This window comes from Mastomys coucha, unplaced genomic scaffold (assembly GCF_008632895.1).
Source record: "Mastomys coucha isolate ucsf_1 unplaced genomic scaffold, UCSF_Mcou_1 pScaffold22, whole genome shotgun sequence".
Taxonomy (NCBI): Eukaryota; Metazoa; Chordata; class Mammalia; order Rodentia; family Muridae; genus Mastomys; species Mastomys coucha.
This window is the reverse complement of record NW_022196905.1, coordinates 108,071,364-108,080,648: the sequence shown is the minus strand read 5'-3', so window position 1 is coordinate 108,080,648 and position 9,285 is coordinate 108,071,364.

Here is a 9,285-nt window from a genome sequence, read left to right as displayed (position 1 = left end):
GGGATTTGAACTCAGGACCATCGGAAGAGCAGTCAGTGCTCTTACCCACTGAGCCATCTCTCCAGCCCAACAACTGGATTCTAAGTGATACTCTTCCTGTGTGGAATTATTCAGAATCTTCACCCATCAGAGGTGCACAACAGTGTTGTCCTTATGGACACCTGGGGGTTACAGTGATGTCATTTAATGTCTGTGTCTGGCTTTAGAAGAGCTGTTCAGGGACGATCATTGTTATGCCAAAAGTCTGGGCATATCCTAAAAATTCTGCCTTGGTAATGGTTAAAACACATCACAGAATTCTGACATATTTGCTGAAAAGATGGCTTGGATCTGGAATGGCGTCCTGGTAGGTTAAACGAGACGTCCCTCGTAGTCTTGAGCACTTAAACACACAGTCCTCAGTTGGTAGAACTGCTTGAGGAAGGTTAGAAAGTGAGGCCTTGCCAGGCTGTGGTGGCACACGCCTTTAATCCCAGCACTTGGGAGGCAGAGGCAGGTGGATTTCTGAGTTTGAGGCCAGCCTGGTCTACAGAGTGAGTTCCAGGACAGCCAGGGCTACACAGAGAAACCCTGTCTCGGGAAAAAAAAAAGAAAGAAAGAAAGAAAGAAAGTGAGGCCTGCAAGAAGTTCCTTGTATGTCAGCGGGGGCAGGGTTTGGGATTTCAAAAGCCCACAACATCCCAAGGTCTCTGTTTTATGCTTCCCTCTGAAGATGTGAACTCCAGCCACCATGCTTGCCTGTGTGGCCCACACGGTCGTCTCTCCAGGAAGAAGACACGCGGACACTATGATCCTTCTGCAGCAACGTTTACTGCCCTCTCCCAGAGGGAAAAAGAGGTGGAGCCAATAATCAGCACTGCTTATATACACCACAGCTCGGCGTGTCCGCCCATGATTGGCTGTTTGCTCATCACCCCACATGACGCCCGGAATGGGCCGTGACATGGCGTCTTTTCACTCTACGCACATGCGCAAACAGTTCTCTACGCACATGCGCAAACAGTTGTTTACTAGGAGTTGACAGCGGAAGTAGGCGCCATCTTGCCATGGCGAATGCCTCTTCAGCTCCACCGCTCCTCACATGCCTGCTACTGTACTTCCCTGCCATGATGAAAGACTCTTATCTCTGTGTAACTGAAAGCACAAATGAACTCTTCCTTCTATAAGTCACCTTGGTCCTGATGTTTTATCACAGCCACAAACATGCTGAAGTTCTGTCTTTTATGTCCACTGTAGGCTCTGGGACCCCACCCCCAAGTTAATTCTGATTGGTGAATAAAGATGCTGACAGCCAATAGCTAGGCAGAAGAGACACAGGTCCAGGTTTCAGTGCTTGGGAAGAGAGGAGGAGGAGAAGGAAGGGGGAAGAGGGAGAGGGGGAGGAGGAGGAAGAGGAAGAAGAGGAAGAGGAGGGAGGAACAGAAAGAAGCTACCATGGAAGAAGAGAAGACTGAGCAGGAGGGAGATGGAGAGCCGCCATGGGCTAAGGGTCAAGAGAGAAGGGCTACCCAATTGGGTTAAGGGCAGCCCAGGTATAGCACATAGGAAGTGATAACTCAGGTATATCGGTAGGGAAGCAGACTCCAACAGCTTGGACGGTAGCCAGCTGCCCAGCGACTGTGCTGCTTAAGGCATATGACAAATATAAAGGCTGTGTGAAAGCTCGATGTCCCAGGGTAGGGGAATGCCAGGACAGGGAGTTGGGAGTGGGTAGGTGGGTGGAGGGAACATCCTCATAGAAGCAGGGGGAGGGGAGATGGGATAGGGAGTTTATGGAGGAGACACTAGGAAAGGAGATAACATTTGAAATGTAAATAAAGAAAATATCTAATAAAAAATAATAATGGATATATATATGTACACACACACACATACACACATACACTGTGCGTGTCTTTCATCCGGAAACATAAATAGTCTAAGGCACAAGACGCCCCAGGCTGGGGTTTAAATAGTTTTCTACCACACAGAAAAGTAACAGAAACGGGTTTTTTTTTCTTCGTATTTGTTGAGCACAATCCTGGCACTAGTCCTTTGAGCTGGCATAATCAACATCAACCCCAGGTGATGCTCAGATGTGCCCTCTGTGGTGGTATCTTCTGGATCTGTTTTTGCGACTAGGGAATTGTCTGTTAAGATAATTTAGTAACAGAATAACCCACTGGACAATAGCTTAAGTGAAGTGAGAACACGCTGAGGGATGGCACCCCTCAGCAGAGAAGGTGCTATTTACAGAAGGGAGGTAAAAGGCTGGCTGCGGGTGCCTGGGAGATGGAATTTCTGAGAAACTGGGGATTGAGATGGACGGAAATTGTGGTGGTTTGTATAAAACTGACCCCCATAGGACTGTAGTCTCTAGAGGGGGGTGTGGCCTTGCTGGAAGAAGTGTTCACTATGGAGGTGGGCTTTGAGGTCTCAGAGGTCTCAGACACTCAAGCCAGTTCTTTGCTTGCTGTCTGCGGATCATACTGTAGAACTCTCGGCTCCTTGCCCAGCACCATGTCTGCCTACACACTGCCATGTTTTCTGCCATGATGACAACGGACTGAATCTCTAAACCTGTAAGCCAGCCCCAATGAAATGCTTTCCTTTTTAAGAGCTGCCGTGGTCATGGTGTCTGTTCACAGCAATAGAAACCCTAACTGAGACAAGAGACTTAGGTAGTTTTTTTTTTTTTTACATTTCATTTTTCCCTGCTTCCCAAGAGCCCTTTGTTTTCTTGGGATAATTAATCTCAGCTATGGACACTTGATGACCAGATGGCAGGTCCCTGTCAGATCCTGTCTGTCTACCTTGCTTCATTTGCTGTGAGTCCACCTTTGAGAACAAATTCCAACTTTTCCTGCAGAAGATAAAAAATGGGTCAAGGGACAGGATTTATGTGGGTTTAGCCAGTTAGGGAAACGGCTTCCTCAGGGATCCCCTAAGTCCAATCTTTGAATCCAAACAGTGGATGCTGACTTCGCATTCAGAGCCAAGATGGCGGCAGTCTACTGGTCAAAGCTATACAGGAAGGCTGTGCTTATTGTCTGCAATAGGTTGTAGAAGACTCACTTAATTTTTTTTATTTTATTTTTTTGTGGAGCTGAGGACCGAATCCAGGACCTTTTGTTTGCTAGGCTCTACCACTGAGCTAAATCCCCAACTCTGACTCACTTAATTTTTAAAAAATATTACATTTACTATTTAAATAGCAAGAAACCATACTTTGATGACTGTAACCTCCCTCAGCCAAAAGCCAGCTGATTCAGACCTTGCCTTGTCACAAAGCGGCGAGCCTACCTAGGGTGAGACAAAGGAAGCCCTTTTTGTTCTGCCACTTCTCTGCCTCTTTTGAAGTTCCTGCTAGGAGCCACCACCTGCTGAGTACCTGAGGTACCTTTGCCTTGGTGAGTTTCTGCTGGCAACTAGAGGCTAATTTGGCCACAAGATCCTGGCTTACTGGGGGATGGTTTTCCTTGCCTTTTTAATTCCCAGATTCAAAATACACATCGAACCCTGATCAGAACTTTTGACTTGGTCTCTTTATTTCTTTTGCAGTCCGATTCCCCTATTTTCCCAGGCCCCTTCCTCTCTTCCAGAGACCTGGTTTGCATGGCTGCTGGCGGCTACCACAGATGACCCACTGAATTAGAAAGTATTACTCTGGGGGAGATCCAGCTAGAGGTGAGTAAATTCTTAGACTCTGTCTCTGAGGTGACTATAGAGCAGGGCAGATTGCCTGCCCATCTTACAGATGAATGGACTGAGGCCTGGCTTTTTATAGATAGAAACCAGGCTGCGATACCTAAATATGTGGCCTGTGCTGAGACTTCTGGGTGCTGTGGGAAGAGTTGCCCGTGATCTAAATGAGTGTTAGTGTGAGTTCTGACTAGGAGATAGTATGGTACCTGTACATCCCAGTACCGGCTGTGGTCTACAGTCATGCAACAGGCCTGCCACAGGCAATTAGCAGCTTCTTCAGCCACCAGTTTCCATCCGTTTCTTCTTCCTAGGTTGTTGGTGGGGTCAGCTGGGTCTAGGATGATGGGCCTGGGGGAGAAAAATGGCAGCAGATCTCTGTTACAGTCAGGATACTGGTCTCTGGAACCATAAAGCACATTTGAAGAGCAAATTGTTTAAGATCACTAAAATTCGGGGTCGCCCCTCTGCAACCTCCACTATTTCAGACCAAAACATCTCAAACTTTTCTTCCAAGACTCTCTGTCTTGGGTCCGGCTGTGTTGTCACCATGGTTACCATTCTTGTCATTGCCCCATCCCACCCCGCCTCCCCAAAGAGGCTGCTGTTGTTATCCCATGCTACAGTGGGAAAAGACTGCTGGGATTACAGCCACAGGGAGCTGCACCCTTGGAGAGAAAGAGCAACTGAAAACTCCAGCTGACTGCCTCAACTTCCCCAGTTGACCTCTGCAGGGTGTTGTGAGCACCTTGTGTGGGTATGGATGGGGCCTTGCATGGGTGTGGGTGGGGTCGGGGGTGTAGAAGCTGATGGCTTCTCAATTGTCTCTGCTGGATTTGATGATGTTGTGCTAAGGGCTGCTTCTCTGTCTCTCTCTCTCTTAAAGATTTATTTATTTATTATATGCAAGTACACTGTAGCTGTCTTCAAACACACCAGGAGAGGGCATCTAATCTCATTACAGATGGTTGTGAGCCACCATGTGGTTGCTGGGATTTGAACTCAGGACCTTTGGAAGAGCAGTCAGTGCTCTTAACCGCTGAGCCATCTCTCCAGCCCCCTGCCCCTCTCTCTTCCTGCTTGTTACTTTTCCTTTATTTTTGCTTGCTACATATTCCATAAGTAACTCCCTCACTTAAAAACTGAAGGTGGGGCTGGGCAGTGGTGGCGCACGCCTTTAATCCCAGCACTTGGGAGGCAGAGGCAGGCGGATTTCTGAGTTTGAGGCCAGCCTGGTCTACAGAGTGAGTTCCAGGACAGCCAGGGCTACACAGAGAAACCCCGTCTTGGAAAAAAAAAAAGGAAAAAAACAAAAGAAACCAAAACCAAAACAAAAATCTGAAGGTGGGGCCAACAGAGAGCGTTCTTCACATGGCCCAGAACAGAGCCTTTGGGTAGGAGCAACCCCTGCAAGCAAAGCCCTTCCATTAGGATTGGAGAAACAGGGCCCTAGAACAAGCTGGCCCAGAGTGAGCGGGGCTGGAACAAGAGGGAGAAGGGAAGGGGAAAAAAAAACGGATTGGAGATACAGCCTCAGCAAGCTCCCCAGAATGAATCTCTGAGATTTTACTAGACATATGCTTTCTTTTTTTTGTTTTGTCTTGTTTTGTTTTGTTTTGTTTGAGACAGGGTTTCTCTGTATAGCCCTGCCTGTCCTGGAACTCACTCTGTAGACCAGGTTGATCTCAAACTCAGAAATCCGCCTGCCTCTGCCTCCCAAGAGCTGGGATTAAAAGCGTGCGACACCACCGCCCAGCCCGACATATGCTTTCTTATACTGGCAATTAGGTGTCTAGAGGAGAAGGCTAGAGCTATTGCAACCCTGAAGCAAACCGGAACTTAACAGTAAGACCCTGGTAGGGAAGGGTTGAACCACTCACAGACAGAGCTCCTGGTGAGGGGGTGGCCACACGTGATGACTCTTTACGCTGAATGCGTACGAAAGCCTTCTGAGTCTCTTTATTTTCCCAAGGCACTCCAGTCAGGGATTCTAGTCCTCAGAGCCATAAATCACGTGGTTGATAGACTCACCGGTCTCCCTTCAGCTGTTTCTTCAGAAAGTTTCTGACAACCTTGTTTTGGAAATCATAGTACTTGGTCCAGTAGATGCAGATGTCTTGGTAGTCCCTGAGGAGCTCCATCACGGCTACGAACCCTTCATCCAGATTAAAGTTATCACTGCTCTCTGTACCCATTTCCCAGGCGTAGATGGTCAGCAGCTCCAGCGCATATTTTGAGGGCAATGCTGCCATTCTTCTATATTTACGTCTCAGGTACTGGATGGGGGGTAGTGGGGGGGGGTGGGGATGGAGGGGGGAGGGAGGAGGAGGAGAAGGAGATGGAGGACAAGGAAAGAGAGAGGGAAGGAGGGAGGGAGAGAGAGAGAGAGAGAGAGGGAATTTGATGTGATTGATGCTCTAAGAAATTTCAGGTTCCCTTATTGCTTTATGCGGCATAGCAAGGAAATGGTAAGTCTGCATGGACTAATGGTGTGGGGTTCCTTGTGGACCACCTGTGTATCAGTCCATGACTTCCTTTTAGAATGCAGAAGTCAGTGTGCTCTATTTGAAATTCTATACCTGTGTACAATGTATTTTGGTCCTATCCACTGCACCTCACCCGTCTTCCTCACCACCACCCCCATCTTCCTCCTCTCCTCTTCTCCTTTTCTTTATATCCCATGGAGCAGTTGGAGCTGTCCTCATGTTCATGGGTGTAGGGCCATCCTCCTAAGCGTCAACATCTCTCAGGAGACACATCTCTGAGGAAAATCCCTCTCCCAGAAGCCATTGATGGCCAGTAGCTCTTGGCTTTCCCCCATGGATGCTGGAACACTAACTAGCTTAATCTTGCGCAGGTCTCATGCAGCCAGCTGATGCTGCAGTGGGGACCCTGGCAGTGAGGGTGACACTTCCATAAGACACTATTTTGTAGCCATCCTCCCTATAGCTGCTCTTAGGCTCCTCCCACCTCCTTTCCCACAATGTTTGCCCAGCACTCCACTGCCATGCACACTTTGCGTGACGGCGGTATTTGAGGCGTAAACTTCAAGGAAAGTCAGTCTCCTGCCTCCGCATTGTTGCCTGGCACCCCAAACTCAGGTAGCCCAGATATGTCCTCGTACTTGTGTGCTAGTGGCCCACCAAGATATAATTTCTTAACAGCTAGAAAAAGAAAATTCGGACATTGCTCTCTGACCTTCACCAGTGTTCCAACGTCATAGTCAAACCCTGGCTTGGAATGTTAAGCCATCCAAACTAATTGCCTCCAGCATTGTGGGTAGGGCATTAAACCCTGGCTTGGAATGTTAAGCCATTTTAACTAATTGCCTCCAGCATTGTGGATAGGGCATTAAAGCTTACAGAAAGATTCAGCATTCTAGATTGAGCATTCAGCAGCAGGCAGTCTGCATTCAGCATTTGGACTCGCTCGCACTTAGATTAGAACCAACTTTGGTGGACTAGGACTTAAGATTCATGTAGTCCGTAGCACCCCACCCCCCACCCCACCCCCGGCCCAGAGTACTTGGGCCGGGGGGGGGGGGGTGCAGCACCAGTCGAGATTCAAGAGATTGAGCATTCGAGATTCGTGCATTCAACATTGAAGATTCAACATTGAGGACTCGAGATTCTCCTGGCTGGCCCACCCACAGCCCCCCGGGACTCTGGCCCGGACCATGCAGCCCGAACATACTCAGAGCCCAGGGGTGCTGCACCAGTCCATAGGAGATGGCTGATGTTTTAGATCCAGTGTGTTTTAGATGGCCTCAGATGTACCTCGATTACTGAGCTGCCAGATTTTTCATTTCTCTTTTGCAATGATTGTAAAAGCCTCATGTCATTTTTAAGAAATACATTCAGATAGAACACTTCTTGTGTAGTGTCTATTTGTCAAAGCCGAATCCCGTGCACACCTGGCCAGAACCCATCGTCCCGCGGAACAAGGGACCCCATAAGAAACCCTAGTCTGTGGCACTCCACCATCACAGGCTCTCTGCCATTTAAACTAGTCATTTGTCTGTGACTAGTCATCTGCTGTGCACTGGGGAGGGGGAGGGGCAGAAGAGAGGAAAGGGAGTGTTTCTCTGCCAAGAACAGAGATACACACTAACCTGTGAGTTGAATGTGAGAATCTAGAAGACAATTTGATGTTCTGTCCACTGAGCAAAACAGCAGTAGTAGATGCTAGTTAATATTTTTATGGTGATTTTTATTTTTTAGATGGAGTCTTGCTGTGTAGCTCAGGCTAGCCTGAAACTTTCAGTTCTTCTGCCTCAGCACCCCCTCACCTCCCTGCAGGTATTGGGAATACAGAATACAGGTATGCCTGGCTCCCATTGATGTGTGTGTGTATGTGTGTGTGTGTGTGTGTGTGTGTGTGTGTGTGTGTGTGAGAGAGAGAGAGAGAGAGAGAGAGAGAGAGAGAGAGAGAAAGAGAGAGAGAAAGAGAGAGAAAGATGCTTGCTATACTTGTGGAGGTCATAGGCCAACCTTGGATGTTAGTCTTCACCTTCTACTTGGAAGTAGCAGGTTTTGGCATAAGAATAAATGAGAGTTGGGGATGTGGCTTAGTGGCTGGGTACTTATCTGGCTTGCACAAGGCCCTGGGTTCAATCCCTCAGGGCTTAAAAATAAAACCAATCAAGTATAACAGAATAGATGGCTCAGAATTCGTTCCCATTGCATTTGTGGACTTAATAGTTTTAACAAGAGTAATATTTTAGTTCAGTGAGAAAGGATGCATAATTCAAGATGTGATGGACAAGTTATTAGTTATTTGGAAGGATGTAAAGGTGTTGCCAAAGTCACGTCATATACAAGAGGAAGTTAAAAGTAGAATTAAGTATATATTAAACATAAGATAAATTAGGTGGCTATAAATTCACATTCATACACATGCATACACACACACACATGCACGCATGCACATATGCATGCATGAACAATAAGTCCAATTGGAGTTTCCCTTATGAGCATGGCTACAGCTTATCTTCACACTGATATGCACCCATGCATACACATAAAAATTTTTACCTTCATTTTTATGATGCTTCTTAAAGTTTTTTTTTTTTTTTTGAGACAGGGTTTCTCTGTGTAGCCCAGGCTGTCCTGAACTCACTCTGTAGACCAGGCTGGCCTCGAACTCAGAAATCCACCTGCCTCTGCCTCCCAAGTGCTGGGATTAAAGGCATGCGCCACCACTGCCCGGCTCTTACAGTTTTTTATAATGGGTCCATTGCAATATTTAAATAACCATATATATTTTTCTATGAAAGAGAGAGAGAGAGAAAGAGAGAGAGAGAGAGAGAGAGAGATGGTTCAGATAAGTAAAATCTATTAGAGAACATCAGAAATATTCATGTGCAGAAATCTGAGCCAGGGAAGTAGCTCAGTGGGTAAAAGATCCCTAGAAATCACATAAATTATGATGACTGTCATACTTGCCTACAATCCCAGTACTTGGGAGGCAGAGTCAGGGGCTCCCCAGAGAAAGCTGGCTAGTTAGACAGCCATGTATACACGAAAAAAGAAAAAGGAAATTGTGGGAAGCCCTGCTGTGCTCTCGGAGATTCTCAAACCGAAACTACAAGTTGACAGCTAGTCT